The sequence below is a fragment of the Microcebus murinus genome, chromosome 15 (assembly GCF_040939455.1).
Source record: "Microcebus murinus isolate Inina chromosome 15, M.murinus_Inina_mat1.0, whole genome shotgun sequence".
Lineage (NCBI taxonomy): Eukaryota > Metazoa > Chordata > Mammalia > Primates > Cheirogaleidae > Microcebus > Microcebus murinus.
In genome coordinates this window covers 13,738,482-13,745,979 of record NC_134118.1, presented here as the reverse complement: position 1 = coordinate 13,745,979, position 7,498 = coordinate 13,738,482, and the positions used below count along the sequence as shown (strand labels likewise).

Below are 7,498 nucleotides of genomic sequence, written 5' to 3'. Positions count from 1 at the left end.
AGTGTGTACATATGTACAGACAAGACATAACATATGTGAAGCACAATTCCCACTCTTTCTTTACATTGGTAATCATGTGGATATTGAACATTAAAACTATAAATTGTTTTTCAATATAAAAATATTTACAGGCTGGGCGTGGTGGCTCACACGTGTAATCCTAGCACTCTGGGAGGCCGAGGTGGAGGATTCCTCAAGGTCAGGAGTTCAAAATCAGCCTCAGCAAGAGTGAGACCCCTGTCTCTACTAAAAATAGAAAGAAATTAATTGGACAATTAAAACTATATACAAAAAATTAGCCAGGCATGGTAGCACATGCCTGTAGTCCCAGCTACTTTGGAGGCTGAGGCAGAAGGATCGCTTGAGCCCAGGAGTTTGAGGTTGCTGTGAGCTAGGCTGACGCCATGGCACTCTAGCCCGGGCATCAGAGTGAGACTCTGTCTCAAAAAAATATATATATATATTTACTATTATTGTATTAAATTGTTAAAATATTGAATACAATCTCAGCTTTACATAATTTTGATTTTATTCATTTTAATTATTTTGTCTTTTAATAAAAAAATTTCAGTGCTCGCTTTGGCAGCACAAATACTAAAATTGGAACGATACAGAGAAGATTAGCATGGCCCCTGTGTGAGGATGATACACAAATTTGTGAAGCGTTCCATATTTTTAATATAAAAAAAAAATTTCAGTGTTTTAGGAGAAAATATAAAAATCATTAAAATATTTTAAATTTTAAATTGTTTTACATTTATTTTGTTTTTGATAAAAATTACTGAAATTTTGTTCAGTTTTTATTTACTTATTTTTGACACAGGGTCTTGCTCTGTTGCCCGAGCTAGAGTGCAGTGGTGTCATCATAGCTCACAGCAACCTCAAACTCCTGGGCTCAAACGATTCTCCTGCCTCAGCCTCCAGAGTAGCTGGGACTACAGGTAGACATCAGCACAACTGGCTAATTTTTCTATTTTTTGTAGAGATGGGGTCTCGCTCTTACTCAAGCTGGTCTTGAACTCCTGCCTTCAAGCAATCCTCCTACCTCAGCCTCCCAAAGTGCTAGGATTACAGGTTTGAGCCACTGACTCTGGCCCAATTTTTATTTTTTAATCCTTTAGATATTTCCTATCTTCAGAAGACAAATTATGTGAAAATCTTCATTATACTAATACATAATTGGTGCTTTTGCTGAAATGAAAGAAAGAAAAATTAATTTTATGGAATAGACAAAAATGTATGAACTATGAAAATTTTTATTTTAGTGTTCTTCTAAACATGTCTGGCCCATGAACAGAACACCTTAATATGTCCAATTATAATGATATACACATCTTAAATATTTTGCCAAATTTCAGTCATGTAAAAACCATGACTTTTACACATATTTTTTGTTTTGTTAGTATGAAAGTATATTTGTCAAGGAAGGAGGATAGGACATATTTTTTTAATTTAATATCTTATTAGTTTGATTTATAATTTCAAAATATTTAGATATATGCACAATGAGCCTCCATTTGTTCTCTTGCTCTTATTCCTAAATATATCAAAAGCAGGACTGCTAATCAGTAGGGAACAGAATTGATATAGAAAAAAAATTATTTATGCCCAAGGAGGAAAGGCTTGAGATGAACAAAGTGAATGCAAGAGAATTTTTTTTGAATTCATTTAAAAAGAATGAATAGATATAGAAAATAAAAGTGATCTAATATATGGATAATTGTCTTTGAAGTAGAAATTCAACAAAGGAATAGCAAAATTATTAAAAAAAAAATACAGGGAAAACATTTTTTTTTTTTTTTGAGACAGAGTCTCACTCTCTTGACTGTGCTAGAGTGCTGTGGCATCCGCCTAGCTCACAGCAACCTCAAACTCCTGGGCTCAAGCAATCCTCCTGCCTCAGCCTCCTGAGTAGCTGGGACTACAGGCACGCACCACTATCCCAGCTAATTTTTTCTATTTTTAGTAGAGATGGGGTCTCGCTCTTGCTCAGGCTGGTCTCAAACTCCTGAGCTCAAGCAATACTCCCGCTTCGGCCACCCAGAGTGCTAGGATTACAGGTGTGAGCCACCGCGCCCAGCCGGGAAAGAAAAATAGAATTTACAGATTGAAATTTCCCTTTTAAGTAATATTTGTACAGAATGAAACACATAGCAGGAGAAATTGGTTATATCTTAACTTTACCTTGAATCCTCTAATTTACCATTATATTGTCCAGTGGCAATCGTACTGTCACACACCTTTTTTACTCTGCCTTACACATTAGTTTCTCATTTCTACTCCCTTCTAACTTATTGTTTCTTATCTGATGACATCGGTGGAGTGGCTAACATAGTTGGCAGTACACATAAAATTAGAGTCAATAGGCTCAGAAGGAGTGTCTAAAGGGCTTTGCTGTGGCATAAGAGATCAGGTTTGGTTAGGGTTACCGGTGAGACTCAGAGGCATTCTTTACTTCCAGTTTCAGGGCTATTTTTTCTTAAACTCTGAAATTACCAGAAACCTGATTTCCATATAAGGGAAGAGAAAAGAAATAGCAGGGAGAACCCCTTCTGCTCCTCTCAAGTTCTCACCTTAGCACATATTAGAAGGAACTCTTATCAAGACTTTCACCTCCTGGGGAAGTACCAAGGAGGAGCATTCCCTTTTTCCCACCCTTTTAACCTACCTATTTCATTATAATAGATGTGAGTTTATTGTAGATAGAATATAATTAGATCATGCTTTCTTTCTTTTCTTTTCTTAAATCCATTTCAACAATCTCTGTCTTTTAATTGGTGTCTTGAGGCCAAAGATTGGCCAACTATTGCTCATGGACCACATTCAGCTCACCACCTGTTTCTGAAACATAAGAATATGTAATAGAGATTGGATGTGGCTCACAAAGCCAAAATATTTACTACAGTAATTTTTTAAAGACTTTATCAACCCCTAGTTTAGACCATTTACACTTAATATAATTATTGATATGTTTGGATTTAGGCCTACTATTTTATTTTTTGCTTTCAGTTTGTTACTTCTGCTTTATTTTTCTTCTATTTTTCCTTTCCTGTCTCCTTTTGAGTTATTTGAACATTTTTTTTAGTATTGCATTTTATCTATTATGTGCTTTGATTATATCTCTTTGTGTATGTCTATGGATTGTTCTAGGGATTACAATAGACATTTAAGTTTTCTAAATCTACTTAGAATCAATATTTTACCACTTCAAGTGCAATGTGGAAACCTCACTACCACATAGGTCTCTTTATCCTTGCACTTGTGTTTTGTAGTTGTTATATATTACATCTATAAACATTGAAAACTCCATTAGACATTATTAAAATTTTTGCTTTACATCATTAAACATACTTTAATGAACTAAAAAGGAGAATATTCTATTATATTTACCTAGATATTTACCAAAAATGGTTGCTTTTCCTTCATTCCTTATGTTCCAAGTTTCCTTTTGGTATCATTTTTCTTCTATATGGTGAATTTACTTTAGCAATTTTTTTTTAGTGCAAGTCTACTAATAACAAATTAATTGTCTTAGTTTTCCTTAACCCAAGAATGTCTTTATTTCAGCTTCATTACTGAATATTTTTGCTGAGTATAAAATTCAGCATTGACAGTTCAGGCTAGGGGAACACCAGAGGTTGAAAAATTGGTAAACTCAACATCACTTCAGTGGTACTTTGAATTTTTATCTTCTTCACTAATCTGCCTGCTACTACTTATTTTTGAGAGTCCTCAAATAGCTACTCTGTGCATTCTGTCCAGTTTTTATAGCTACATTGAGGTGGAAAAACAGAATGCAGTGTCTTACCCAGAACCAGAAAGAATCCTTTTCTCACCGTTTAATACTCTACCATTAAGGAGAGTCATAATTTGATTAGTAGAAGCTGATATTCCTAGTAAGGGGATCAGCATACTAAAGGTCACATCTAGGCATGCTCCAACTCCTTTGTTGTCTCTTTGACCTGCTTGCACCAGAGATAATTAGCCCTTGAGCTTTCTGTTACCACCTGGCAAGTACACCTAGGACAGGCCCAGGGCTTCTTTCAGAGACTGCTCTGGCCATCTTCTATCTCTTCTTTCCTGATGACATCCAGGGTATGTGAGGCCACCTACTTCTCAAAGATAGTGGGTAAGTCAGAGTCTGCTCTGTTTATCCAGCTCTGTTCATGGAAGGTTCCTAAATCTAGACATAGAGAGAGTAGGAGGGCCCCACTTTGGCCCCAGGTCCAAGTATATTCTCTAATCCAACTGTGTCAGAAAGTCCTGAACCCTGGCGATCATTTGGCTCCTGCCTGATCCATTAATTTGTTGATACTTCGTTGGCTTATTAGATTATTTTCATTGTTTATTACATTCCCATACCTGGTCTCTCTGTACATTAGACTTCTGTATCAGTTAGGATAAGAAACAAAAACCCTATTCTATTAATAGCTGGTTTAAGCAAAATTATTTTATTGTCTTACATAAATAAAAATGCCAGTTTCAGGCTAAGCTAGAACCAGGAGCTCACACAAGACATTTCATCTCTCAGCTCTGCTTTTCTCCATAATGGTGTTAGTCTTAGGCCACATGATAGCGCAGGGACTCATGGTTCAAATCATCCTATATATAGACATCACAATAAAATAAGACTCCCTCTTTCCCAATAGTTTCTCCAAAACCCTAGAATTGACGCTCATTGACTGTGATTGAGTGACACATCCATGCTTGTTGCCTGGGGAGAGATCAGCCCACCCAACCACATGTACTGAGGATGAAGAGTGGCTCCCTATGGAAAACTGGGGTGCTGAGACCAAAAGAAAAGGAATGCTTTGGAAAGCAAAATAACAGGCACCACATCCAAGGAAAAATGGCTATTATCAAACCTATAGTTAGAACTGACATTTATTATGCTCCTGCCATATGCCAGGCACTGTGCTAAGCACTTTACATATGTTACTGCATTCAGTACTGACAATAATAATAACACATGAAAACTTACTCAACATCATTAGGCTTCAGGGAAATGTATATTAAAATCTCAATGAGCCAGGTACAGTGGCTCACACATGTAATCCCAGCACTTTGGGAGGCCGAAGTGAGAGGACAGCTTGAGGCCCGAGTTTGAGACCAGCCTGGGAAACATGGTAAGACCCTGTCTCTACAAAAAATAAAAAAATTAGTTGGGCATGGTGGTACACACCTGTAGTCCCAGCTACTCTGGGGGCTGAGGCAGGAGGATCACTTGAGCCCAGGAGTTGGAGGTTGCTGTGAACTATGACTGAGCCACAACACTCCAGCCTGGATGTCAGAGAAAGACCTTGTCTCTAAAAAAAAAGAAAAAAAAAAAAAAAACAAGTCACAATAAGATATCATTCCATAAGGACTAAAAATACCAAAATTTGGCAAGGATTTGGAACAAGTGAAACTCTCATCTATTGTAGTAAAAGGGAGTGATCACTTTAGAAAAACAATTTGGCAGTATCTATAATGTAAACTACATTTATATTATGATTCAGCAATTTGACAGATATTTTTCCCAAGAGGGATAAAAACATATGTCCACACAAGGTCTTATGCATAATATGCATAATAACCAAAATCTACACGCAAACCAAATGGCCATCAATAGAATAGATACCACATTGTGGTATGGTCAGACAATGGGATACTACAAAACAATAAAAAATAACTAATTAATGAAACAACAGCATGAGTGATCTCACAGATATTATATTGAAATCAGACACAAACCAGAAGTAAGTTAGACACAAGGCAATGCTTATTGTAGGGTTCCATTTATATGAAGTTCAAGAACAGATAAATAGTTCATTGTGGCTTCTTGGGGTGGTGGTTGATTGTCTGGGAAACTGGAAAGGGGCAGAAAGGAACTTCCTGGAGCAATGGAAATGTTCCAGCTCTTTTTTTAGGGGATGTACACAGCTGCTAAATGTCATCAAATTGAACACATAAGCTCTATGAATTTTATTATATGCAAATTATACCTCAATTTAAAATAATTATAAAGGACTAACAAAGTTTGCATGACAGTTTATTTAACCATTTCTCTAATATTAGATATTAGTTTTTTCTACTTTTTCACAATCACAAATACAAGGACCAGGCACAGTGGCTCATGCCTGTAATCCTAGCATTCTGGGAGGTCGAGGCAGGAGGATAGCTTGAGGTCAGGAGTTCTAGGCTAGCCTGAGCAAGAGTGATATCCTGTCTCTACTAAAAATAGAAAAATTAGCTGTGGTGGCCTGCGTGCATAATCCCAGCTACTTGGGAGGCTGAGGCAGGAAAATCACTTGAGCCCAGGAGTGTGAGGTTCCTAAGCTAGGCTGAGGGCACGGCACTCTAGCCCAGGTGACAGAGCAAGACTCCATCTCAAAAAAACAAAACAAAACAAAAAAACCCCACAAATACAATAAATATCTTTGTGCATATATTAGGTTGATCCATATGAAATTACCATTATTCAACAGTTTGACCTATAAAATGACAAGTTCATATAGTCCAACCTAATAGATTTTTAATATTTTGGATTATTCCCTTTGGTTAAGTTTTCTGATTTGAGTAACTTCAGCAAAACTTATGAACATAAAAGGCTGTCGATATTAATACATATTGCTAAATTACTTTTCCTTTCGGTTTTACAAGTGTAAACTCCTATTAACCTTTTACAGAAGTATCTAACTCATTACTTTCCAAGTTTTTATATTTTGATAGACGCTTTCATATCTTCCACATCTGTATGCACTCTCCTCTCTTTTCAGCATTTTGTACCTCTCGCGGCTTATAACACATTTTTCTTCCATCACGTATGTGTACACATATGGCTGTACAGGAAAACAACTTCTGGAGGACAAGAACAATCTCATTTGGGTTTCGTTTTGTTTTTTTTCACCTAGCTTGGTGCTTTATGCATTTCATTCATTTATTCAACGAACACGGCACCGGTAACTGTGATTGGTGCAATAGGCATTCAGAAAGTTAACTGAACTAAATACTAGTTTCAGCATACCAGCAGGTCTCATTTTAGCTTCTATGCCCCACGTTTTAAGTTCTCATATTGCAACTTCTGTCTATGTTGCTCTGGAAGCAAAAACTCTGAAAGTTTAGCCTTTGAACGTATTGGCTATGTAGGCGCCGGTCCCTTAAATAACTCCTTAAAATGCACCCAAAGCCACACTTCGGGGGACTTAGGGCAGGATAGTTAATCAGCAAAGCCAGGGCAGCCTGGCGGTTGGGGACTTTCCACAGGCCTCTGAAGGGCGCGGGGTAACGAATTCCTTTTTAAGGACAGCAGGGTAACAATGTGCAAACAGTGGCAGCAACAGGCCCGGTCCAGTTGCGGAGGGCCCGCCGGCTCCTCCCGGTCCTCGCCGTCTCCTAGCAGCCAGGAGGGGCGCGCGGCTGGCGGGGACCCGGCGGGAGCGAGCCCTCCCCGGCCCCGCGCGCGCGCCCGCCCGCCCGGTCCCGCCCCCGGCGCGCCCCGCCCGCCCGCCCGGCAGGA

The 7,498-nt window shown here is 38.2% G+C and overlaps 1 non-coding gene across 1 annotated transcript; it reads left to right on the top strand.

Annotated features, from left to right (window-relative positions):
- Positions 1-570: 570 nt before the first annotated feature.
- On the top strand, positions 571-677 carry LOC142876753 (U6 spliceosomal RNA). Its single transcript, XR_012923573.1, has one exon. It is a non-coding gene; the product is annotated as a U6 spliceosomal RNA (small nuclear RNA).
- The last annotated feature ends 6,821 nt before the right edge of the window (positions 678-7,498 follow it).